Raw genomic sequence first — 27,870 nt, 5'->3', positions numbered from 1 at the left:
AAATAGCTACTGGACATGTATAGGTTAATTAGTTTAAAATTGTTAAATGCCAAATATCTAACATAGCCCTTCAATATTGCCTTTTTCTCAGCATGTAAAATAAGGTTAAAGTGTTCTGATATTAAGCATTGTTAAGAGAATGCTTTTAAAATTGCCTCACATCATTAATTGGCACTTGGTAAATTCCTGCTAATCCTTCCCGAAATTTTAACTGTCTTAGAAAACAGCGGCAAATTTCAGCATTAGCCTTTCTTCTTAAATATACCATGTTAACCTTTGCCCTAAAATCTGACATAAAAGGAGACCCTGAAGCCTCAAGAACTCAGCTTTGTTACAGCTCCTTCTAAATTCAGGTATTTCCTCCAAGCATGAAATCCTCTTTAAATTAATATGCCCCATGAATGTACATGTGTGCATTACGAAAAACAGAATAAGAATTTCACATTACACTCAAATTTCCTCAACTGCGCGTGCGCACACACACACACACACAAAATGAGGCAGAGACAGGAATTTTTTTAATCATATTGTACTTTTGTCTTTGGAAAATGTTTCACTCTAGATAGAAGTCACCTCAGGTCTTACCAAAGATCTAGTCACAACATTTCTACAAGATGACAAAGCACTGGGAGAAGGAGGAAGATCTGGCTTTTTGTCCACCTTCCTTCTGAAGACTCTCTACTCAAAACCCCTTCTGTTTCAAAAACTACTTGGGGGCCAAATGCCCCACCCAGCTGAATTACCCATTCAACAAGTCTTTCTTGAGTGCATGCAAAATACAGGTACTATTTTAGTTACTGTTCATACAGCAGTAAACAAAAAGGGCCTGGTTCTTGCCCTTGAGGGCTAACATTCTTCTGGGGAAAAACAGACCAAAAAACAAGAACACAGATAAATACATAAAAAATCACACAGGCTCAAGTGTGATGTCAAAAATCCAATTCAGTCAAAGAATTGCATGGGCTGACATTGATCTTTGAAAACATTAGCTATAATTCTCCTTTCCTGAGCATTTTGCAATGAATCCTTAATCAGAGTATAAATACTTGTGTTTTGATACTTTTCTACCTCACTCTTGATCTCAGCAATTGGCCTTAAATTTTATGTTACAATAATAAAAAGATGAAAAGGAAATGTCTTGAAGAATAAACTACCTGGTTTTAGAGTCCAGGCATCAGGATGTTCCAGTTGACTCTGCACATAACCTTATAGGACCATATCTCTTTTCAGGGCTTCATTCTAATAAATCATTCATTTTCATGTACTACACACATTGCTGCAGCAGAGGTAGGGATCTCTTATTATTCTGCTGTTAAGTCCCATACTATTTTGTCAGTTGTCCAATTGGTAGCATAGGTGAGTAGGATGTTTTTCTTTAAGGTAGAGTTGACATCTGAGGCCCTGTCTACTAGTCAAGTGGAAAGAATCCTCCAGAGTGAAATTATCCTCATCCTCACTACTAAACTGACTAGACCAAAGTGATTTTTCAGTTGAATAGTATAGCTGAGCTCTTTGGAGAATATTAACACACAAAGTGCATGGAAGACTGAACAACATTTCCAGTGAAATACAGAGCATAGAATGCTTAATCTAGCACAGCGCAACCCCATGAAAAACAATTACTTTTACATATATATGATATGTAAATGTATATATATACATGAATACATATATATACACAAAAATAGATCACCTAAAACATCTATATTTAGATGTTTAGAGAGGTTTTTTTTTTTTTTCTTTTTTTTAGGGTGGCACCCTTGGCATATGGAGGTTCCCAGGCCAGGAGTCGAATCAGAGCTCTAGCTGCCAGCCTATACCACATCCACAGCAACACCAGATCCAAGCCATGTCTGCAACCTACACCACAGCTCATGGCAATGCCAGGCCTTAACCCACTGAGCAAGGCCATGGATTGAACCTGTGTCCTCATAGATGTTAGTCAGATTTGTTTCCGCTGAGCCAAGACAGTAACTCCCTTGAATGAGAAGTTTTTAACCAGTACATTTCTAACAATTCACATTCACCCAAGAGCAAAAAGAAAATCTACATAGCCACAAAAACAAGTGAATTCCTTTGTTGATGCAAAGTCTAGCCAGAATTTTAAGAGATTTAAAAAAGTTCCAAGGACAGTAGCATGCAGTCCACATTTAAGACAGGGTAAATTGAAAAATGTGTGTTTTTGCAAGTGTAAGTGTGTGTCTGTGTACATGTTTGTAAGGCAGGTCAATTTGTTGATCACCCTTTCTAAAGGCAAAAGGAAGCAATGTACAGCAAGGCATTTGTGTTATTACTACTAATGAACTAGATCATGAGATTGTATATATGTAGGAAGCAGGGTTGTAAAAGATTAATTAGCTCATTATTTTAGATACATTCTCAGGAAAGAATAGAGATAGGATATCTACAACACCTTTATCTTGAAGATTTGTAGTACTTTTAATTGAAAGGGAGTAGATATTTTCCAGGAAAATAACTGGTGGAGAAGAAGGTGACCAAGACAAACAGCTAATGAACACTGAATATACTTATATTATCTGAAAAATAATATTTTGTTGTGTGTTTTTAACACATTGCAATTCTCACATATTAGTGATCATTACTCTTTAACCTTTGCTCCACCACCAATTAAACTGGCAAGACTGATCATCTTTAATTTTAGTTTTGTTCAGACTAAATGTAGTCTCATTAGTAGTAACTAAGAAAAGCAGTATACTAAAGCCGGAGCTGAGTATGCCCAGATAACAAAGAGAAAATTAGGTTGGTTATTCAGTACTAGTTGGATGAGATCTGTAGTATTAGGGAAGGCACTGGTTTCTTTAAGGGCAACATATTAGGTGAGGCAAGAGAGGTGATGGGAGCAGAAAATAAGTCACCTTAACCTTGCTCACAATTTACTTAAGAATCATTGATTTTTTGGGGGGAGGGTGCGGGGGAACTCAAGAACTCAAGACTTGTTATCACATCAGAGGGAAGACCCACAAAACATTTAACATTTCTGATAATCACAGTCTACAACAAATCAAGAGACTGCTTTTAGGCTAACCCTGAAGAACCAATATGTCAATCAGACAGAATGGTTTCCTGGAGGCACATCCGCTTAATGTCCTTATTGTTTTAGCAAGCTTGCAGACCCTAAATTCCTGTCTTTCTCACTGGGAAAGTTGTTTAAAGGAGCAGCTATAAACTTTATCACTGGAAGTCCTATCCACATATATGCATTAATGCCTGATCTTCCTAAAAGCAAAATAGAACAGCTATTCATTTATTGATTTGTTTACTCATGCACTCATCAATATTGCTAATAAAGATTATTCAAGCCATGATTATCCTGCTTGGTCAAGCACATATGCAATGTGATAAAAATGCCAAAGTGATAGGAAAACTCCGGATGTGTGGAAATCACCTTTTAACAGGAAGGAGAGGGCAAATAGTATGTTAGAATGCATAGAGTTAGAGTTGGAGTACAAATACATACATATATATATATAAAGTTCTACAGGAACTTCACTTTGGATGTCTGAGTCTGCTATTTTATGTATATTCGATGGCACACACTACCTCAGGAACATGGATCTGGATCCTTGTTTTCCAGCAGTTCTTACTTCTGAGGCTACAACTTCCAGGAAAATGTTAGTACAACAGTCTGGAAAGAGGGGCTGCAGTGCCAATGGGAGGAGGGGAGAAAGAAGGATGCAGAGGTAACCAAAGATGTAAAATGACCAGCCTATTAGGCAAAGAGTTCTTCATCCTCTTCTTAAATCATGAGTATCTTCCTGATGTCAAATAGGACTTAAAAGCCATCTTATTACCAAAGCCTATCTTGTAGACAATTAGAAAACAGCATCCTATTTTATTTCTTCTAGAGATTATGAGAGCAAGAAAATGAAAGAGAAAAAACAAAGAATATTTCAGAAGTGGAAAATCTTATACATGGATAAGATTCATTGTGTGGAAGCCATTTAGTAACTATTAGAGGAAAAAAAAAAAAGTTGACCCAGCTATCACTTTCTGGTATTCTATATAGATGACTACGTGGTCTACATTTGGAAGTATTGACAAATCGGTGTATTTTGTACCTAGACAAGAATAATGAGTGCAAAGTTATACAGCTTTTTTAGTACATTTGATCAATGAAGAAGAGCAATCTAGAAAATTCTACCTTGTGTTTTTTAACATATTATGTGCATATTCATTCAACAATCTTCACTGGAGAGATTTTAAGAGAATCTCTGTGATGATATTACTAGATTACACTAAGTGATCTTTAAATATTATTCCAAAGTAGACAGAAAAAAATGGAATATAACTTGTATTTGTCACATCTTTTTTTTTTCTCTTTATTTTAAGGCTGCACCTGTGGCATAAGGAAGTTCCCCAGCTAGGGGTCGAATCCGAGCTGCCGGTGCTATGGTTATTACACCACAGCAACACTATATCTGAGTGAGCTGAATCTGCAAACTTCACTGCAGCTTGTGGCATTGCTGGATCCTTAACCTTAGGAAGGACAGGGATTGATGGAACCCACATCCTCACAGATATTATGTCAGGTTCTTAACCCATTGAGCCACAATAGTGAACTCTACATTTCAGATCTTAATCTCTGCGTTTCTTTTCACTTTGACTTCTAAATAGAAATGCTGAGTAAATAAGTATTTACCTTTTTGAGTTAATTATTTTATAGTGATTCAACTCCATTTAATGCCTAGGTATTCTAAATATTATACATTATAATGAAGTATATCAGGTAACAATTCAACTTCATAGCCTCTGGAATGACTTTTAGCTACACAATTCTACTGTTTTTATAACCCTGTATAAATTTACAGTCTCTTCCTAGGTTTCTTCAGGGAGCTTAGACATCTAATCAGTTTTCCTTTTGAGAATGTGACTCAACAGTTCAAGGGGATGGAGATGTTACAAGTATACAGGTCAGCTTGGTAACTATAAGGCTTTAACAGTATATCATATTCCTAGCAAGTTTAGAACTTCCATAAAACTTTTAGATTTCTGGTTTTATTTCTCCTGCAATGTTTTACCATCCTCCAAAGCTTGTGATAAACTTTAATATGAGAAAAGAAGAAAAGGTAGGAAGCTAAACCACCTAGACTAGGGATTTCAAAAAGTTGCTTTTTTAAAAGAGTAAGGATATTTCACTCACTGATAACTGTACTGAAAGCCACAGTGAACAATATTAACATGTCTACTCTTGCTAGTAATGAACATGAATACTTGAAGCTTGATGCTCAACCACAATATTCCAATAAAATATTCTAAGCAGAGTATTGAACTATTCATTGTTATTAAATTGTTCTCATCATTTGTGACTTCTAAAGGAAATGTACTACAAAGAAAAGAATTTTAGCCGTACTAGAATTTATTATCCAAAAGCCATAGAATTTCTTACATATAGTAGAATTGAGAGTTTCAACTTTTGCTTCACATGATATTCATGTCACTCCCTCACACACACACAAAATCAATGTGGTGGCCTCTGAGTAGATGAACCACAAAATGGGAGATTAGCAACTTCCTACAAAAATAGCTTATGAGTAAATAATAACTCAGTGTTGAAATGGAAGTGCTAGGTAGGGTATTTTGCAGTATTCCCATATTGGTAGAATTCATACTGAGTTATGAATACCCCATTGTCAAAACTCACTGATTAACCTATTTTCTGAAGATTTATGTCTTTAATTACCGTTAGCTGATTTATCTTGATCCAGTAATGTAAAACCTTGTAACATGGAAACAGAATCCTGGAATGCAATTTGGCTTTTCTTTTGTTTTTGTTTTGTTTTGTCTTTTGCTATCTGCAGGGTAAAAGAATATTTCATCCAATCCAAGGAGAAAAATAAGTATGATCTCAAGGGAATGCATTTTATTGATTATCACAAAGAAACAGGAGTAAGTTCAATGGCTCGCACACATGGTCTTGACGTAGATGCAACTTTGCTGAGGAGAAAATGAGTATGAGGTAATGCCATCATAAATAATTGCTTAAATCATCTTGGCACTATAGAAGCTCAAATTTTGTACCAGAAGAAAGCCCTGTAAATGTAAATGTGTGGAAAGGCAAGCTCTTAACGTAATTGAGGATTTTTCATGGGACAAAAGCTTGATAAAATACATAGTTTTAAATCTCAGTTTGGAATTCCCTCTAGTTCATAACTGGAGATCAGAGCATCTCTTACATTTTTTCACTACTTACTTTAACTACTAGCAGCAGAATTAAAGGGGCTAATGGAATGAACACAATTACAAAGCCTTCCATTCAGCACTATACAGTGACACGATAGGAGAGGGGGTTTGTTAGAAATAGCTCAAAAGCTTTTAAATGCATCTCTTGTCTGAATATTGAAATTGATATTGACCCATATATTTAAAAAAGAAAAATCCAACAATAGATTTAATGAAGGCCATTAAGATGGACTAGTAGAGTTTCCAGGATTTATTCTTGACTGTTTTGGGAAAGCCTAATATTCAAAAATGAGTAGAAAATGGAATGCCATTTATATGATACAGTTGGTCTATTTTTCCAAAATACCTTCAGACCTTTAGTATTTAAAACTATTCCCATGGCCAAATCTACTTAAATATTTTCAAAGATTTTATTTCTTTTTAACTTGCAATTGAACAAAATTAATTAATTGATAATAAGGAAGAAAGGAAAGTACCCCGCTAAGTGACTTACATCTATCATTTCATTTCATGGGAAACACTTCATGAGAAATCACCTCTCTTTTATAGTTGAGGTGGCCACAGCACAGAGCAGTTAAACAACATGCATTCACTCCCACAACCAGTAAATCAAGAGCTAGTTACCTGATAAGGGAGGCACTGTGGTAAAAGGCACAGAGCATGGCCTTGGAGAACCTGGGGGACCATTTCTGCAACTTGCCGCCTGTAGAGTTTCTGTCAAGTTTGTCTCTTAGTTTTGCCTCAACTTCCTCTCTGAGCAAATTAGAGTAATGGCTTTAAAGGGTTATCCTAAATATTTCACTAATATTGTTTGGAGTTCCTGTCATAGTGCGACAGAAATGAATCCAACTAGGAAGCATGAGGTTGCGAGTTTGATCCCTTGCTTAGTGGGTTAAGGATCCAGCATCATTGCTGTGAGCTGTGGTGTAGATTGCAGATGTGGCTTGGATCCTCATTGATGTGGCTGTGGTGTAGGCCAGCAGCTACACTCTGACTGACCCCTAGCCTGGAAACCTCCATATGCCCCAGGTGCAGCCCTGAAAAAACAAATAATGATAGTAATATTATTGTTAAGACACTATACAAGTGTTTGGTAAATCAATACAAGAGATCTCTGAATTATAAAAAACAGGATTTTCCTTTCTATTTTATAATACTAATACTTTCCCTTTACTATCTTCCCAAGGTAGTTTGTTTTTGTTAAATGTATCATCTATTAAGTATGCATGGGAAGCAATTTGGGAAATTATCCATTGCACATAGGTGGTAATTTTTTTGGTAAAATGGAATTCATTTAAGAAATAGTCAATATAAGTGATGAAAATAATGAAATAATTTAATATAAACCTGACAAACCATCAATTGCAAAGGTATTTACCATAGAAAGCTGTTTTTAGCCAAAAAATAAGATATTACATCAGAATTTACTTAAGAACCACACAAGTATCTATATATTTCTCATGAGAATGCCTTTTTATAAATTTTGTCATGTAATTAGCATTTAAAATATGATTTTCCCGAAGATTATCAACACTAGTTTTTATGATTCCCCTTACAGTATTTTTACAAGGTTGTATTATGAATTAGTGTTAAACTAACATCTACATAATGTCTTGTCTTTTTTTTTTTTTTTTTCCCATTTTTGGCTGCCCTGCGGTATGTAGAGTTCCCAGGGCGGGGATCAGATCTGAACTGCAGTTGTGACCTAAGCCACAGTTGCAGCAATGCCAGATTCTTAACCCACTGTGTCAGGCAGGGGCTCAAACCTGCAACCCAGTGCTCCCAGTCCTACTGCATCACAGCGGGAATTCCTATATTTTTTATTTGCAAATAGAACTTATGCTTTAAAAAATTCCTAGAAGAAATCTAAGAATCATTCTCACCAAAAGACACAGAAGTAAAATAGGATTATTAATTCAAAATTTTGTCTATATAAACCTTATTTTTAATCTATACAAATGATACCAATAAATGAAACATTTTTCAATTATTTGTCTAGCAATATATTTTGATTGTTATTGTGTCTTATTAAATAAGTTCCTCACTATATAATATAATGCAAGAGTACAGAATAATTCAAAACTATGTCTCTGTAATAGAGAGAGACTAAAGTATGAAGACTAAAATATGTCATTATAACACAGAAATCCTAAGCTTAGTTCTTATTTTAATTCTCTAACTGTAGCATAATAACAGATAATTTTCCAATCTAATATGGTATTTTTGTATTTACTTCATCTGTAGGTCTAAATTGTATTAAATGACTAATATTAAGCAATTTCCTTTTATATATAATCATAGATTGGTATAGGAACAGTACATCCTATAAATATTTAAGAACATAAAATGAGAATGAACTTAACAGTGTTTCTACCAAGTAATAAGTATAATATATTGATAAATATAATGTACTAAGTAGATTACAGAAATATTTCATTTTACTCAACAGATGCCTAAGAAGTTGTACATAAATCACAGTTTTTTTTCAAACTGAACTTTAATTTAAATAAAATTGAAGAATTTGTAAGAGCTCTGCTTTGCCTCTCACTTCCTTTTCTCCCTCTTGAAGTGAAAACTGATTCTGACTGTGCAGCTGATCCCTGGAGGACTTGCTAGGTTCTGTGGCTTAGAGAATAGCTAAAGCTTGCAGATGAAGAGACCATAGCATTTCAACCTGGTACCTGAATGGGGAACTGAGAACTTGCTGCTAGATGATCCCTAATCAAGGACAGAAGAAATTACTGCTACCCCCCCCCCAAATTCTCACAGAATTCCAGCCACTCAATGGGGAAATGGAAAACAATGAGGAATTCTATAAGAGTAACAGTCTCAAATGGACATAACAGCTTAGATAAGAACAAGCAAAATGCATAGAGAAGGCAGAATCTAAATTTTTAAAAAGGTTTGAAAGATCAGACACAATTTCAACACCACTAGAGTAACAACACAGAGACCTAAGAAGGAATGCAAGGGTGCATGTACACATGCATTCACACACACAGAGACACACACACTAATTTCTGGATCTCAAAGGACAGGATTTGTAATCCTAAATTTATAAGTTATTACAAAACTAAACAAAACAAGGAAATGACAGATTAAAGTACTACAAAGACAAAAGAGTCCAAGTAACCATTGCATACACATGACCAGCAAACCAAAAGATATTAGAACACTATTCTATTTATAGACTTCAGAGTTACAACGATGACAGGTTATAAGAATAGTTTCAGGTCAAAATATCATTCAACTATCAGAGTGAAATGAAAGATACTTTTTGAAATGCCACAGTTAAAAAATGTTTAATCTATGTACAACATGTAAGAAAAGTATTCCAGAAATAATTCTAAACATACAACAAAGTCAGAACTCATACTAGTAAGTCATTAAGCCTTGAGATGTGTGCATACATACAAAATACATGGCAATGCACAGCATCAATATAAATAAGAATTTTTGAAGAAATACACTACAGGAAAAAAGACCTCATTAATAACAGAAGTCAAAGTAATAGTCATCTCAGGAAAAAACTAGGCATATAAGTGGTCTTTCATATTACCAAAAAAGAACTGTACTCAGAAAACTGTAAGACACTAATGAAAGAAATTGAAGATGGCACAGATAGAAAGATATACCAATGTCATGGATTGAAAGAATTAATATTGTTAAAGTGACCACACCCCCAAGGCAATCTACAAATTCATTGTAATTACTATCAAAATGGTATTTTTCACAGAATTGGAGCAAATAATTTTGAAATGTGTGTGGAAACCCAAAAGACCCTGACTAGTCTAAGCAATCTTGGAAAAAAAATAAAAGAGCAGAGCTGGAACTTATCACACTCCTTTACTTCAGACTATACTACAAAGCTACAGTAAACAAAATGGTGTGATACTGGCATAGAGACCAATGGATCAGTATAGTGAGCTCAGAAATAAACCTACACATTTATGGTTAAATTAATATAGAACAAATGATGGAAATATGCAATGAGGAAAAGAAGCTCTTTTTAATAAGTGGTGCTCAGAAAATTGGACAGCTACCACGTAAAATAAAGGAATTAGAAGATTACCTCAGACATCTATAAAACTAAACTCAATATCGATTAAAGATCAAAATTTAAGACCAAAAACTATAAACTTCCTAGAAGAAAGCAAAGGCAGAACACTCTTTGACATAAACTTATAGCAATACCTTTTTGGATCCATTTCCTAAAGCAAAAGAAACAAAAGTGAAAATAAACAAATAAGTTCTACTTAAACTTCAAATCTTTTTTATAGAAAAAGGAAACCGCTGACTAATCAAAAAGACAACTAACTGAATGGGAGATTATATTTGCTGATACGGGGTTAATATCAAAAATATGTAAACAGTTCTTATAACTCAATATTAAAAAAAATAAAATCCTCAAAAAAAAATCCTCATTCAGAAGACCTGAATAGACATTTTTCCCAAAGAAAACATACAAACAGCCAACAGGAATGTGAAAAAATGCTCAAATAGCTAATCAGAGAAATGCAAATCCAAACTACAATTAGATATCACCTCACACCTGTCAGAATGGCTATCATCAAAAAGACTTAAAATAACTAAAAAATGTGAGCATATGGAGAAAAGAGAACCCTTATACACTGTTGGTAGGAATGTAAATTGATGTAGCCACTGTGGAAAATGATATGGAGGTTTCTCAAAAAAAACTAAAAATGGAACTACCAGATGATCCAGCAATTCCACTCCTGGGATATTTCTTAAGAAAAGGAGAACATTAATTTGAAAAGATATACGCCCCCCCATGTTCACAGCAGCATTATTTGCCATAGCCGAGATATGGCAGCAAACTAAGTGTTCATCAACAGATGAATACATAAATAATATTACACACATACACACACACAGTGGAGTACTACTCAGCTATAAAAAGCATGAAATTTTTCCATTTATATGGATGGATCTGGAGGGTATTATGCTTAGTGAAATGCCAGACAGAGAAAGACAAATACTGCATGTTGTCACTTACATGTGAAATCTAAAAAAAAAAAAAAAAAGAAAAAAAATAACTACTAAATGTACCCAAAAAAAGTAATAGATGCACAGATACAAAGAACAAATTAGTGGTTACCGGAGAGGAGGGGCAAGAGGGGAGGATCAAGATAACAGTAGAGGATTCAGTACAAACTATTATAAATAAGCTACAAGGATATATTATACAGCATAGGGAATATAGCCAATACTTTATAACAACAAATGGAGTATAATCTTTAAAAACTGTGGATCACTGTTATACACCCAAAGCTAGTATTGTAAATCAACTATATTTTAATTTAAAAAAAAACAAAAGTAATAGTAAAGATGTCTTAGTTTAAGTGGAGGAGCCTGAGAGAATAGATAAGTCACAGGATTAACCTTGTCCCATCATCTTTAGAATATAGAAAGAAAGAAGCAGAGAATTAGAAAATTTTATAAGATAACAGAGAAACATTGTGGGTTATAAGTATTAGGAAAGAGAAGTGATCACTGGTAGAATGAAAGAATTCTTGAGACATTCCAAATTAAAAACAAACACAAACACTCAGTTATATCAGTAACCACAAGTCTATTCTCCAAGTCCATGATTTTCTTTTCTGTGGAAAGGTTCATTTTTGCCATATATTAGATTCCAGATATAAGTGATATCATATGGTGTCTTTCTCTTTCTGGCTTACTTCACTTAATATGAGTCTCTAGTTCCATCCATGTGGCTGCAAATGGCATTATTTGTTCTTTTTTATGGCTGAGTAGTATTCCATTGTGTATATTTGCCACATCTTCTTAATCCAATTATCTGTTGATGGACATTTAGGTTGTTCCCATGTCTTGGCTATTGTGAATAGTGCTGCAATGAACATGCAGGTGCATATGTCTTTTTTAAGGAATTTTTTTTTCTGGATATATGCCCAGGAGTGGGATGGCTGGGTCATGTGGTAGTCCTACGTATAGTTTTCTAAGGAACCTCCATTCTGTTCTCCACAGTGGTTGTCCCAGCTTACATTCCCACCAACAGTGCAGGAGGATTCCCTTTTTTCCATACCACCTCCAGCATTTGTTATATGTGGACTTATTAATGGAGGAGGAGGGAGTGGGATGGATTTGGAGCTTGGGGTTAATAGATGCAGACTATTGCCTTTGGAATGGATTAGCAATGAGATCCTGCTATGTAGCACTGGGAACTATGTCTAGTCACTTATGATGGAGCATGATAATGTGAGAAAAAAGAATATATACATGTATGTGTAACTGGGTCACCACGGGGTACAGTAGAAAAAAAAATTTTTTTAATTAAAAGAAATAAAATGCTACATACACTTGGACAGAATTTAAAAAAACAAACAAAAAATATACCAGCAGAAGGAAAAGGAACACAAAGAAAAATTAAAGAAAATGCAAAAAAAATTGATGTTAAAGTTAAATACAACTATTGTTTTACTAAATGAAGATGGACTCAATTATTCCATTAAGTAAAAAAAACCCAATTTTAAAATACATATATTTGAAAAATTGTAATAAAAATCTTCAAAATAAGAGTGGAAGTGCTGTTATCAGACATGGTGGGATTTAATATTAAAACCATTTAGCAGTAGAGTATTCTTAAATTTTAGATCAAAACAGATTGGATATAATTTTCACTATGACCTAAGGAAATTTCAATCTTAGAGGTCTTCATTATTTGAGTGTACTAAGAAGGACAATATATAGTGATAAAATTCACGATTTATGAAAAAGATTGAGTAAAAATCCTGTATATGTCAAATAATTACTAAAAATTCAAATATAAAAATACACTGACAATAAAATTATATACAGAAATACTAATTGAAATTTTTCATAATTATATAGTCAAGAGTAAGAAAAATATAAAATCATCTAGAATTTGAATGCAAACAGCAAACTCTCTTATTAGATGCATAGTTCAAAATGAGAATTTATATATCCATGAAACAAAGAAAAATTAGTCCCATATTTGTATATAATGTCTGATATAATAATTTAATATGAATGAAAATTAAGATGATCTACAAATTTAATCTAAATGGAACTTAAATTCATACATCTAAAATAATCTTTGCATTGAAAGCCACAGATTAGAGTTTAATCCTTACTTTAAAAGGACTGTATACACTGAATTATCTTAATTATAGAAGAAAAGTATGAAGAGAAATTTAAGAATCATAAAAAATTGGGAAACTGACAAATTTTTAAAGTAAGGTAAATTCTAAAAAAATTTTTTTGACAAGAAACAAAATCACAAATAGAATAAGGATACATAAATTCAAAAACAAAAATCAAGTGTGTGTGAGACAGTGAGAGAGACAGAGATGGGGGTGAGGAGAGATAACCTTTGGGAAAACTAAGGAAAAAAGAGGGTCAGAAAAGATGTTTAGGAATGTGTATCTCCAAAGACAAACAGCAGACAAGCCCTGCTTCAATTGTGGGAAGCAGAAGGAAGTGGGAGGAAGCCAGGCCTCCCAATAAACTAATTTATAATTTCAGCTGAGGAATTCCCGCCATGGTGCACCGGAAACGACTTTGACTAGGAACCATGAGGTTGCGGGTTTGATCCCCGACCTTGCTCAGTGGGTTAAGGATCTGGTGTTGCAGTGAACTGTGGTGTAGGTCATAGATGTGGCTTGGATCTGGTGTTGCTGTGGCTCTGGCGTAGGCCAGCAGTAACAGCTTCAATTAGACCCCTAGCCTGGGAACCTCCATATGCTGTAGGTGTGGCCCTAAAAAGACAAAAAAAAAAAAAAATTAAAAAAAATAATAATTTCAGCTGAATACTGATTATCAACCACTAAAGGCCAAATCTGGACCAGTGTGAGAATTTAGAATCCCTGACCACTACCATCAGGGGTGTTTACACCCTACTCACAAGGACATCTTCAGCAACCATCAATCACTACTCAGAAAAAAATTCAGGAGCAGGGCATCAAATTGAAAAAACCCAAAGAAAGGAGAACATAAAAAAGACCCCTCTGCAACCATGTTGGGAAAATCAATTTTTTTCGTATTTCTCTCAGTAACTGATAGACAAAAAGAGAAATCAATAAACTTTGTAACATAATTAACAAAAACTTGATTTAACTTGCCTTAGTTGACTGTATCTCCTCAATATAGATCTGTGAATCTCTTGACCTTACAACTTCACTCAGCAGAAATGGGAAATGAATGAATGCCTACATGTGTACAATGGGATACATATAAAATTTTTATGCAGCATTATTTATAATATTCCAAAACTAGCACTCACTCAAAATGCCTATTATCAGTGGAGCGGAAAATTAAATTGTGGTACATTCTACTATACACCGTGAACATTAATGAAAAAGTGTTACATGCAATAATGTGGACGAATATTCCAAACACCATACAAAGCAAAAGAATACCTATGCCATCATTTCACTTACAACTGTTTAAGAAATAGACAAAAGGAAACTTTACTATTTAAGAATGGATTTTTTAGGGATAAAAGTATCAACAAAAACAAAGAAGTGATTACCACAAAATTGAGGATACTGGTTGCATTTGGGAGACAGGTAGGGTATAATTACCAGGAGGAGCAAGAGTTTTCTGGGTGTTAACAATGTTGTAGGTTGTCAATCTGGTGGTGATTACACAGGTTTCAGTGTGGGCTGAATCACTGAGCAGCATACTTTGTTTTATTCAATTATTTTTGTGTGTTCAAGTGGTTCTGAATGTTTAATGCTCAAAAACAAAAATTAATGTACCCAGTAGAGCAAACTGTTAGTAGCTGTGAAAGCTAGGTTATGTATGGATAGGGGTTTGTTATAGTATTTTCACTACTTTCTGGTCTGAAATTCCAACAAAAAGTTAAAATTGTATTTAGTGTATAAAATAGATATATGCAAATATATTACCTCCCCTCTGTCATAATATTTTTTTTAATTATTGATCACAATTGATCAAGAGCTACCTTGTTTAGGAATGGATTCTAAACACCCATTATTGATCAAGGAAGTTATTAAAGTAATGAAATCTAAATATAGATTTGCCTGACAGAACTCAAAAATGATACAGAATAACTAAATGAGCTCATGCCCTAGTGGTATATACCTCTAGAGACTTAAAATACCAACTATCATTAATTTTCAAATCTTGATGGACTTTGCCTAGTAACTGAACCATTCAACATTCAAACAATGATTCCCTAAATAGTTTAGGATTTAAAATTGACATCTGGATTATGTTGATCCAGAGACCACCACTGAATAGCTACCTTGGGGTTGTAAAAGATAGGCACCTTGGAAATACAAAACTAAAAACATTCATTCCCATCACCAAGAGATTCAGAAATCTGGCTAGATTTGGAAGAAATGACTTTTTTGTAAGCACATAAGAAAATCTTCTCATTTTCATTTTTAAGACACATACTTTCAAAATAAAATTCAAATATTTCTGTATATGCAAATATGGCAATTTCAGCTGCTAAATTTCACAACTTATGTTTATCCTAAATAGAATTCAGGAATTTCCCTAAAATAACTCATAAATGAGTAGTATAGGACTTGACATAAATAGATTTCCTCTATAATGCATAATCTAGGCACAAACTGGATTTTTAAAAATAATCTCTAGGTCTCTTAGGTAAATCATCCAAAATCCTCTACCTCATTTAACTATCCTCTGGTCACCATCCTCCATGTCATGTTCTCCAAAAACTCGAGGTGTCCATGGTGAAACATTCCTGCTGCTTTTACATTTACTGAGACCCTATTTTTTAAGATAGCACACTTGTATACCTTGAATGTCTTCTTAAATAATTCATGTATCTCCATGTGTGTGGGTACACAGACACATACACAAAACACACCTCTATAGAATGTCTTAAGTGATCAAGTCAATGACCTCTGTAAATGCAGAAAAATTATCTGATTTGTCTTGTGTATATTTTCTGGGGGAAAGGTTAATAGTTTCATTGGTTTTTAAAACATTTCTGTAATCACAAAAAGATTTTAAAAGGTGCATATAAATGGATCAGAGCTAAGTTGTCTGAATTAACCTAGTACAAATTTTTCACAAAACATTTAGAGGTGCAAGATATTCTTTCTCCATATTCTTCCCATAACCTACAAGGGAAAAAATAAAACTAAACAGAAAAAAAGCCTCAATATAGTTTAGTCTCTTATTGTATAGAACAGAAGAGCAAACATTACAACAGAGAGGATAAATCAATTATTTTTAAGGAGAATTGTGTAAACCACCACCAGATAATGGTCACAGTAAAAGGACAGAAAACTTTCAAAGATTCTGTGAAATCAAAATGATTAGAAATACTCACATAAAAGAAGAACTAAATTGTATGGATTAAACTAGAATAACCTTCTCCAAATATGTCCAGTTTCTCATTGTATAACCTACAATGGTTATGACTGAAATACAAAAATATTTTGAAATTAAATATAGCAGGGAGAATATTGAGAATGGGTGAAAAGCTAAATTGTTACTAAGTAGAATTTTATGAAATACAATTAGATAATAGTCTCACCAAAGGGTATGACATTTTCTTGTAGATTATGTGTTCTTGTGTTTCAACCGTGTGGCAGGTGCTCAATTGTGTAGCCACAACGTCTTTAGGAGTCACGAATGGTTCTCAGTAACAAGAAAGTTTCTTAAAATATGTCTTTTACATGCTCTTCTTCAATAAAAACAAGTTTCTCTCCAAGTACTCACCTTATACTACTAAACAGTCACTAAATATATTGTACCAAGGGAACTTGATACCATACCCTGTTTTGCAAATGCACTATCTAACGAAGCGGCAATAATTTTTAAAAAGTACATGAGCAGTCAACAAGAGGCCAGAGATAATATGCACAATTTGAACATCACTTAAGCAGTTGTGAATATACAGAAGCATGTTCATTTCCTTGCTACCAATTTTAATTAGCATTCCAGGCAAAGAGATTGTAGGTACACTTTGATTATAAAACCTGCTATAATTTTCTCTCTTGGCTCATTTCTCATTTTGAACTTTTTTTTTTCTTTTTGGCTGCATTCGCAGCATATGGAAGTTCCCAGGTGGGGGACAGAATCCTTGCTGAAGCTCTGACCTATGCCACATCTGTGGCAAACCTGGATTTAACCTGCTGTTCTAAAGTGGAAAGTCCATTTGAACATTTTTACATTAATTTTCCTCTACTTTTTAAAGAGAATGCCCTTCCCAATGACCATTTTAACTAAATCATATAATAATAAAAATAATAATGAGTTTACCAACTTTTAACTTACAATATGCAATTCATATTCAGTCTAGAAAAATCTTTTCTTTTCTCTCATACTTTTGGAACAGTGGATAAATCATGTGTCAGGGACTCTGCCAAGAGTTTATTAAAAAATCACTCATAGAATGTATTTTTATAAATTGATACAGTCACCTGAGAAATCGTTGCTAAACTAGCAAAACTAGGCCTTCCTCTAATAAGCAGTTGGGTCATCTAATTATTAACCTCACTATACAAAATTTAAGAAATTTGTAAATTCTTCTAACAATACTCTAAAATATAAAAGCCCAAATAAAATAATGGAAAATGGTGTCAAGAATTGACTCTGTGTTTATATGTGGTACCTAGGATAGTGTGGTACAAAATCCCTTATCTTCTCACAGCTTGCAGTCTGATGGAGAGCAACATTGTTGGATGTGAGGAAGGAAGGTCTAGGATACCTGTTTTCTCATTAGTTGGAGGGCTGATTCACAGTGTCAGTACCTTATGTCAACAGCCTCTTGGAGAAGCTCACTAACTTTGGTCTCAGTGGTCACAGGTAAAATTCCACTTTTCATCATACAATTGATTCATGCCTGAGGCCCCCACTGTGCAGTAAGTTCCCAGGAGTGGGGACCATGTTTTATGGCTCACTATTGCATCCTTAGCTTCTAGCATACCACCTGGCATATTTGGAAAAGACGAAAGAATGGCAGCAGAGAGAAATGAGAGAAATAGAGTAAACAAACCTGACAAAAAGAGAAATTCAGATCTAGAGTGAAAGTTTATAGAACTGAACACTGGAAAGTTTTAAAAGCAAAATAAATTCTCATTTAAGTTTACTTTATGAAACATTTCTTCACAAAGGTAAATAATGAATTACAGCCTTATATTGGCCTCTAATTAAATTTTAAATTTTACAATGTTAATTTAAAATTTAAAGTAATGAAATGTATTTTTATCAAGCATTTTGTCTTCAGATGTTCAGACATTTCTCTGATTAATCATTGAGAGTATCATCTAAGTTATCTACAAGTTAATTTTTTGAAAATGAACAGGTAACTTTGTTTGGTCCACCACCTCCCATTTCCAAAGTATTTTCCCATAATCACATCCTGTTCAAATCCAATTTTGTTTAACTCAAAGAGGCAGGAGGGGGAAACATCTAACATACATTGGGAAGCAGGTGATTAACTGTAGCAGTGGCAGCCTAGCATGGCCTGGGACATACCTCTCCTCTTCCTCCTGTGGCTTTCAATTAATATTGTACCAGGTTCAGTGGAAATCAGACTTGCTGGTAATAGGTTAACAATCTCCCACAGAGAAATAGCATCTATTCAGCTGTCAGGTCCATAACAGCAGGTTCCAAGTTAAGTTACTGAGATCTTCCCTAACACCCTCTTTCTTCCCACCAAGCCACAAAAGGGCAGCTAAGGACACTGAAAGAGAATGTTTTCTTTATAATGCAAATCCATCACCTAAGTTTTCTCAGGAAGCATCCAATTACCCTAGTAGGATCCAAAATATTCTACAGGAGCTGTCCTATACATAAGAGACTCTCTGATCTGAGCTTTGTGTGGCAATGCAAATACTTTAAGATACATGAAGACATTCATTTTAATGTGCTAAACCCTTATAAGAGAATTTCCTTTGTGTGGAAATTGAAGTACATAATCATCATCTGAGCATTGGGAGGAGTGAGGAAACAAAATCAAACACATAGTTAATGGATGGAAGCTTCCTTGTGAAAACACTAATTGTGATGACATAAGGAGAGCTAAGTTATACCTTTAATAAGGTACATAATATTCCACCTTTGCTATATATTCTCATTTCATTTGCATGTTCACCATTATATTATTGATATCCTTTCTTGAGAGTTGACACCTGTCATTCTTAAAAGCAAATTAATAATCATAGAAGAGCTAGGAGCCAAATTCTAGAATATTTTGGATCTTTTGACTCAAGTTCAGTGCACTTTGCACTGTATGGCCTTCTCCACTACTTCCCACCCCTTTACTCTTCTATTGGAAAGCATTTATGAAATGTGAGGTTTTTTTTTTTTTTTTTTTTTTTTTCTGGTATGGCCGCACCCACAGCATGTGAAAGTTCCCAGGCCAAGGACTGAATCTGAGTTGCAGCTGCAACCTATGTCTGATCCTTTAACCCACTGTAAAAGGCTGAAGATTAAACCTGTGTCTCCACAGAAACCTGACCTGCTGCAGTCAGATTCTTAACCCACTGTGCTACATCAGGAACTCCTGAAATGTGAGAATTCTTCAAGCTAATTCCATCTCTTGTTTTTAGTCCTGAGATGAAGCAATACACCTCAGAAAGCAGAAACGTCTCAGAAAATTAGGCATTGTGGTCAGTCAAATTAGATTTTGATCCCTGCATTGCATCCAAGATGTTAAGATCTTTTCTGAGTTCCTTTTCCTCTATTTTTTACTTTATTTGGGACTGTGAGTAAATTCTTTCTCTCAAACAAGAAACAACTTTAGCACTGTGCTGAGTAAACAATCTGTTTGATATAATACCATCATAAATATATTTAAATTAAATTACCGAAACTGCTTTAATCTTTCCATTTTTAATCCCCAGACTGTCTTTATGAAAAACACTTCAAGCGCAACAATGCTCATAATATGCTTGTTATTACCGATGTTAAAACTCCTTACTCAGTAATGAAAGTTTACATGACTTCTGTTTGAAAAAAAAATAGCATAAAGTGAATATTTTCCATTTATGTAAATGTAAACTGTCCTTTGTTATCACTGGTTTCAAAGATGAATGGGGGAATTATAATGCCCTTTTTTTAAAGAAATGGTAATCATAAAAATCTCTATAAAAGAAGTTAACTTTGCTTCTGTGTTACTAAAAACTGTTCTTTGTTTTCAATAAAGGAAGTTTCATAGGATACTTTGTTTCATATAGCTTTTCAATAATCAAAATCACATTTAAAAGTTTAATCAGAAACTGAGCACTGATATTGTTAATGACAATGCTAAAGCATCACAAAATTGTATGCCAAGTAAATCATTAAAACATAAATAAAAGCTAAAATTGATCAGTGCAGTGATGCAAGCTGGAAGGGCAGAATAAGGACTTCCAAAATCTATTCCTCTATAAGAGCAATGAGACCACTATAAAATTTTCAGAATCAACTTTATCACAGCTCTGAAATTAACCAAAATCTTTCAATAATCTTGTAGTATTTATTCAGAAAAGAAGTGGCTGCACCATGAGCACTGCAGTGTTTTAATTTGACCCATTCCTATATAGCACTTTGGTGGCAGACTTGAAAATCAACAGCCCCACAAGTAGAGTAATTGTGAAACCAGCAGCCTTGCAGCTCCTGGAGGGGGTGGGGAAGACCTGGATGGGAGCTACTCAAAAGGCCCATGTGTAGAGACTTATGATCATCTAACAGCTCCTGGACACATTCACACACAAGGCTTGTCTCTATTTGACCTTACCCAAGACTTCCTCACCGCAAAGAGCTTCTTCTTAGGGCATTTGTTGAAAACAATTAGTGGAAAGTGGCTGAGAAATTACAAAAAGGAGTAATGAACAGAGACTTAGAGAGCTGCCGGGAAGCAATCAAGTGTTTCAACATACACAAAATCAAAGTCCCAGAAACAGAGGAGAGGAAAGTGGGCACAAATAATATTTGAATAAATCATATTCAAAAACTTTCCATATTTGAAGAAAAGCATTAATCTACCTATCCAAAAATTCAACAACTCCAAGAAGGCTAACCCGAATATATGTATGTGTGTGTATATACACACACACATTATATACATATGTACAGATATATATTTACATTATATATATGTGTGTGCGTATGTATATATATATGTATATATATACATACACACACATTCTATCAGATTTAAGATACAGCTGCAAAAAGCAGTAACTATTAAGCTGTATTTATTGGTAATCACACATAATGATGCAATTTTTATAATAATATGGAAAAGTGTACCATAAAAAATATCTATTTAACATAAAAGAACACAATAGCAGAGGGATAGAGGAACAAAAAAAGACATAGCATACAAATAGCAAAATGAAAGGTGTAGATACTACTTTACTGGTAATTACATTAAATGTAAATTAATTAATCAAAATAGAGATTTGTAGAATGTATTTTAAAAATCATAAAACTATATGAAAAACAAAATGAAATCTATCTATTCAGTTGGATTACAGTTATAAAAATTAGTGAAGTACCAATCCATGCTACAACATAACAAGATGATAGTAAAAACGTGTTAATTTAAAAAGCCAGATGCACAGCCCACATATTAGATAATTTAAGAGTCCCAAATAAGAAAATCTACAATGACAGAAAGGAGATTAGTGGTTTCCAGAAATTGGAGGTAGAGGAAAAATGAGTAGTGACTTATTAGGAGTATGAGGTTACCTTTTGGGGTGATGAAAATAATCTGGAATTACACAGTAGTGGTGATGGTTGCACACATTTGTAACTATGTTTAAAACTTCTAAATTGTGTATTTTACATGGGTGAATGTTATGTTATCATATCTGAACAAAACAATTTGCTCAGGCCAGCTTTAGTGTTATGCCTAATTTATATTAGCATTTTTAGAAACTGTTATTCCTTAATTGAGGATGTAATAACCTGGTAATCAAACACAAGTAAACTGTTGGAAGATAATTTTAGCAAGCCATATGTATTTATAAGCCTGTTAAAATGCATCGCTACTGGAAAGGACAACAATATTCCATTCAGCCAGGTAATCTGGCGGAGCTTCTTTGCCCTAGTTTCTAGCTGCGGTTGCTTTTATTTTATAATAATGGTAACAGAAAAATTTCCAGTCTCATGGGCTCTTCTCCTGCACAGTTGGTACTGGTGTGCCTGGGGTTTACCTAGTTTTCATACTGAAAGTCCTGTGTTCTCAGAACACACATGTGCATCAGAAACAAATCTGTTTTGTGCCCAGTCTGAACTCCCGACCCACACAATCGGTGGGCTTAATATAAGAGTTATTTCACCACTGTATTTTGGGACGACTAGTTAATTAGAGTAGCCTGTGGGACACCAGTGACTCACCTTCTTTCCTATCCCTTGACCCTGGCTTTGTTCCTGGAGATACTAATATACTGCCCCAGTGCCATGACCTATGTCCTCTTGCTTTACATCTTTAATTAGAGCTTTCTGCTTATCTGATTTTTGGTCTTCTTTCTCTGCACTGCTCCATTTAAGCACTTCTATGGCCCACAGCAGCACTGGATTAATGTTTTTCATTTCACATATTTATCAAACTCAGTCGGATTTGTTCTGACCTTTTTGCAGCCATTGTAAAATAAAACTCAAATAACTCTTCAAATCATATAGAGACAGTGATTAAACTCTGTATCTGCGACATTCAAGGAAAAATGTGTACGGCTATTCAGTTCTAAATCTCTCAAAGTAATAATAATCTGTAAATCTTTAGAAATTATTTTTCTCTCTAATGTTTGTCTTTCTGGGTACTCACTACTGATGCTAAAGGCATATTTGTCCTTCCTTTTGTCATAATTTTAAAGATAGCATTAGTCTTGGGAGATTCCTCTGCCTTTACAACAAAGGCATGGTTTACTTTTACATGTAAAATGGACTTTCATTTTAAGCAAAACACAAAAATGAATCTAATTTATTGCATATTTTACATTATTAGTTTCAGAGGTACAAAATAATAGTTATTTATATACAAAATTGTGGGGGGGAAGCACATGTATTATATCTTTAAGAAAATTATGAGAAATATGATGGAAACATTTATATCTGTAAAATGAGTCATCATTAAATCCAAGCAAAAAAGGCAAAAATACTATGAAATATTTATTTCTTAAAATTTTGAAGTGCCTTTTTTCTCACAACCTGATACTCTGAGGAAAATGTTCTCTGTCAGTGTCAGAGACTCTTGTTTTAGTGCTGGAGGGGTTGTGGAGAAAAGAGAACCCTCTTGCACTGCTGGTGGGAATGTAAACTGGTACAGCCACTATGGAGAACAGTTTGGAGATACCTTAGAAATCTATACATAGAACTTCCATATGACCCCACAATCCCACTCTTGGGCATCTATCCGCACAAAACTCTACTTAAAAGAGACACATGCACCTGCATGTTCATTGCAGCACTATTCACAATAGCCAGGACATGGAAACAACCCAAATATCCATCAACAGATGATTGGATTCGGAAGATGTGGTATATATACACAATGGAATACTACTCAGCCATAAAAAAGAATGACATAATGCCATTTGCAGCAACATGGATGGAACTAGAGAATCTCATCCTGAGTGAAATGAGCCAGAAAGACAAAGACAAATACCACATGATGTCACTTATAACTGGAATCTAATATCCAGCACAAATGAATATCTCCTCAGAAAAGAAAATCATGGATTTGGAGAAAAGACTTGTGGCTGCCTGATGGGAGGGGGAGGGGGTGGGAGGGATCGGGAGCTTGGGGTTATCAGACACAACCTAGAATAGATTTACAAGGAGATCCTGCTGAGTAGCATTGAGAATTATGTCTAGATACTCATGTTGCAACAGAACAAAGGGTGGGGAAGAAAAAAATGTAATTGTAATGTATACATGTAAGGATAACTTGATCCTCTTGCTGTACAGTGGGAAAATAAAATAAGAAACAGAAACTCTTGTTTTGTTATAACTGCATAGGTCCTTTGAACTTTTCATACTGCAGCTATGTTACATGAGAATTCACTTCAATGTATTTCCCAGCCTCATAGCAATTCTGCACTATCCAACATTTTTACAATGCCTTCTGCCAAAATGTTACAGACATGAGGCAGAAAACAAAGAAGCAAACAAACAGATGAGTACTTGTACATACTTGAAAACTTCTCCATTGAAAATAGAGGGCTAGAAAATAATGGGCCATTTTTTAATAGCTATTTTTGATCAGATGTAGTAAGAATCTTTTTTTTAATGGTCCTATTATCATTTACTTAGTCAAATAAATTCTTGTTCTCAAAATATGAAGAAAAATAAATGTCTTAAACTCCTGCAAAGATTTTTAAATAGCTTTACCTAAGTAAATATGCTACTACTCTCCAAGGGATCGAAGTTGAGCCCAGGCTTAACTAGTTACCCACTTACAAAATCTTAGGTTATTCCAATTGTTAAAATAAAAAAAAATCATATCTGCTAAATAAGGCTTAGTCCTTAAAATGGAATAAATGCACAATACATGTTCATTAATTTATAATTGCTATTATTAAACCAAAAATGAATACACTATTAGGTACTAAAATATTTAAGGAAAAAAAGGACCCATGGTCTTTAAATTTTGCAAGGTGTTTTCTTCCTTTTAAGGAACCCAACAACCGTAAAACTCGAAGTTTGTCTCTTTGCACTTAATATCACCTGAAACAGCAAAGTTGCCTAATAGAGTTAATGGAGAAATATCCTTTGTCCTTGATTCCAAGCAAAGTCCCACTTATTTTTTAACTTGCATCTAACTTTTTACATTTTTACTTAGGTATGTTTTCTCACTTCAAGTCTGTATAAGATTTATTATATTTTCCCAAAATCAGTATCTTCTGCAGAATACTTTTTTTCTTCCCAGCTGGACCCCTTTCTCTACCTGTCTCTTGCCACCTGCCAGGTCCATCTAGCACAAAAGCTTTGTCTATTTCTCTTTTGTAGAAAGTGTTGGGTTGCTATGCACAACCAGATCCACATTTATTTTGTTCATTCAATATCTCTAATTAGTTCATTTCTTTTCCACTGGCTTCATTTTCATAGGTTCATCGTTAACATGACATTCTTTCCTCAGTTAATTGATTTTGAACTTTTGTAGAGGAAAATATTTGCTAATACAGAAGTTGGTAGCATCATTCTAATATCCTAAGAATTTTGCCAAATCAGTTAAATTTCTTTCAAGAATAATTTATGGTGGGTCATTTTCACATACAAAGTTATTGTTTATAGTATGAACTAATTTGACATTTCCAAAATGGTGAGTTTCTTTACTGTTTTCCTGTGGAACCATCTGCATGAGAGCTGATTTTTCAAGCAGACACAATTATGTTCCAATCAGCTAGTTCCATTTCCCATGTTTCACCATCTTTGAATCTTCAAACCATTTGGCAAGTTTTGTTTTAAAGTTTAGTTGATAACCCTTTTGTAAAACATCATAATTTGGCATTCTGTAATTTGGTCAAGATCTTTCAAAACTCCAACTATTTTCAAAATTATATTCTAAAGTTTTTGGTAAAAGACACAATTAAAGCCACTTATCTTTAGCTGATGTACAAACCATTTCTAATTACTTATAAAACTTTCCCCTTCAAAACTCATATGCACAGGCAAGGTAAACCCAATGTTAGCATCATAATTTTTAGTAACATACCAGTACAACTACATGACCTCTTAAAGGTTGTAAATATAACTTTATCTAGCTAAAAATCCATCTGAAGAGATATTACCACAAAGATCAAGGCAAGGAACAACTTTGGTGAGAGTAATGGTTTTTTAAAAATGTGGAGGGATAGACTGGGGATTTGGGGTTAGTAGATGCAATCTATTGCCTTTGGAATGGATAAGCAATGAGATCCTACTGTATAGCACTGAGAACTATATCTAATCACTTATGATGGAGCATGATAATGTGAGAAAAAAGAATGTATATGTGTATGTGTAACTGGGTCACCATGCTGTACAATAGAAAATTGACAGAACACTGTAAACCAGCTATAATGGAAAAAAAATAAAAATCATTAAAAATGGACGCCATAGTAGACAGATCAAAATATATATTTCCAAAGGTCATCTCTCCTGGATACTTGGGACAAAGTACCAAGCAGAACATTAGGGGAGATGGCAGCTGCCTCGATACACCATCTCCCAGGTTTTCACCAAGAAGTTTAGTTGGAGGATAAACATACTCTGATGCTTTTCTCAAGCAAGAACAAAGTCATCTTTTTCCAGCAACCATGGGCAGATTAAAAACTAAAAATAGGCCTTGCTCAGTGGGTTAGGGATCCAGCATTGCCAGTGAGCTGTGGTGTAGGTCGCAGATGTGGCTTGGATCCTGCATTGCTGTGGCTCTGCTATAGGCCAGTGGCTACAGCTCCTGTTAGACCTCTAGCCTGGGAACCTCCATATGCCTCGGATGTGGCCCTAGAAAAGGCAAAAAGACAAAAAAAATAAAAAAATTTAAAAAAATAAAAAAATTAAAAAAATAAAAAATCCTGTGTTTCCATAAAATGAAAATAAAATTTCTAATTTAAAAACAAACAGTATTTGTAAATTTCATAATTTACCAGAAGATGTATCACTCTAAGCTTTTATTTTTAAATAAGTAATGCCTGAGACTCTGTAGTAGACACAGTGTAAGCACTCTAGCTGCAGTATATTTATACCATCTCTAGTTTTATGTATTTTGAGGGTTCTAGTTTTATCTTTAGAGTCTCTACAATTCAATCTTGGTTTGGGGTCTTTTTCTACAATTCCATTGGGAACAATCATATTTGAATTACTCTTGCCCTCAGGTAACACACTACAGAGTCTCTCTGCAAAGCATGGTGGCCAGGACCCATGGTATACTGAAAGCTTCTAGCCACCAACCCATTCTCTGGAGTCAGCTGTGCTCTTCCCACACAACTTTGCCTATGGTAGGGAAAACTGTTGAATTTATATGATTTACCAAAGTCTTTCTTAATCAAATATATGTTCCTATGAAAAACTAAGTTGAGTGTTTTTAAAAGACCATATAGATGTGAATGAAGACCACACATCAAAACACCTAAATAGATAAAGCAAACATTGATAAAACTGAAAGGAGAAATAGCTATACAATAACAGTAAGGGAATTCACTATTCCACTTTTAACAATGAATATATAAACAATCAAAAAATCAGCAAGGAAGTGGAAGACTTGAATAATACTATAGATTATGAGAACCAACAAACATATACAGGATGTTCTATGAATAATAGCAGAACACACACTTTCCTTAAGTGCATATAGAACATACTACATGCCACAAACCAAATCTTAATAAATGTAAAATTTTTAAAATCATAAAATCATTAGAAAAATATGTTTTCTATTCACAATGGAATGACATTATAAATCAGAAAACTGGAAAATCCACAAACATGTGGAAATTAAACACCATACTCTTAAACAACCAGTAGATCAAAAAATAATTCACAGGAAAAATAAACTAAAGGTAGTAGAAGGATGGAAATAATAAACATTAGAGCTGAGATAACAAAATAGAGAACAGAAAATCAATAGAGAAAAATAATGAAGGCAAAACTTGGTACTTCAAATCAATAAAAAGGACGAATTTTTAGCTAGAGCGAATATAGCAATAAAAAAAAGTTTCAAACAAAATCTGAAATAAAAAAAACTTTTAC

General features: G+C 34.1%; 1 long non-coding RNA gene across 2 annotated transcripts in view; it reads right to left on the bottom strand.

Moving 5' to 3' along the window:
- The window catches only part of LOC110257172 (uncharacterized), a 207,761-nt gene that overhangs the window by 8,194 nt on the left and 171,697 nt on the right, over positions 1-27,870 (bottom strand). The window contains exons 6-8 of one of the 2 annotated variants that reach the window (XR_014829787.1): positions 16,535-16,625; positions 15,864-15,966; positions 14,325-14,411 (exon numbers count right to left, since the gene is read on the bottom strand). The exons of the other annotated variant lie outside the window; for it this stretch is intronic. This is a non-coding gene — a long non-coding RNA (uncharacterized LOC110257172). The remainder of the gene's footprint in view (positions 1-14,324; positions 14,412-15,863; positions 15,967-16,534; positions 16,626-27,870) is intronic. 2 annotated transcript variants of the gene reach the window in all.

The sequence above is a fragment of the Sus scrofa genome, chromosome 15 (genome assembly GCF_054392235.1).
Source record: "Sus scrofa isolate SSC_HxYL_T2T_F1_AM1 chromosome 15, Sscrofa_HxYL_maternal_Yorkshire_Landrace_v2.0, whole genome shotgun sequence".
NCBI lineage: Eukaryota > Metazoa > Chordata > Mammalia > Artiodactyla > Suidae > Sus > Sus scrofa.
This window is presented reverse-complemented; position numbering and strand designations above follow the sequence as displayed.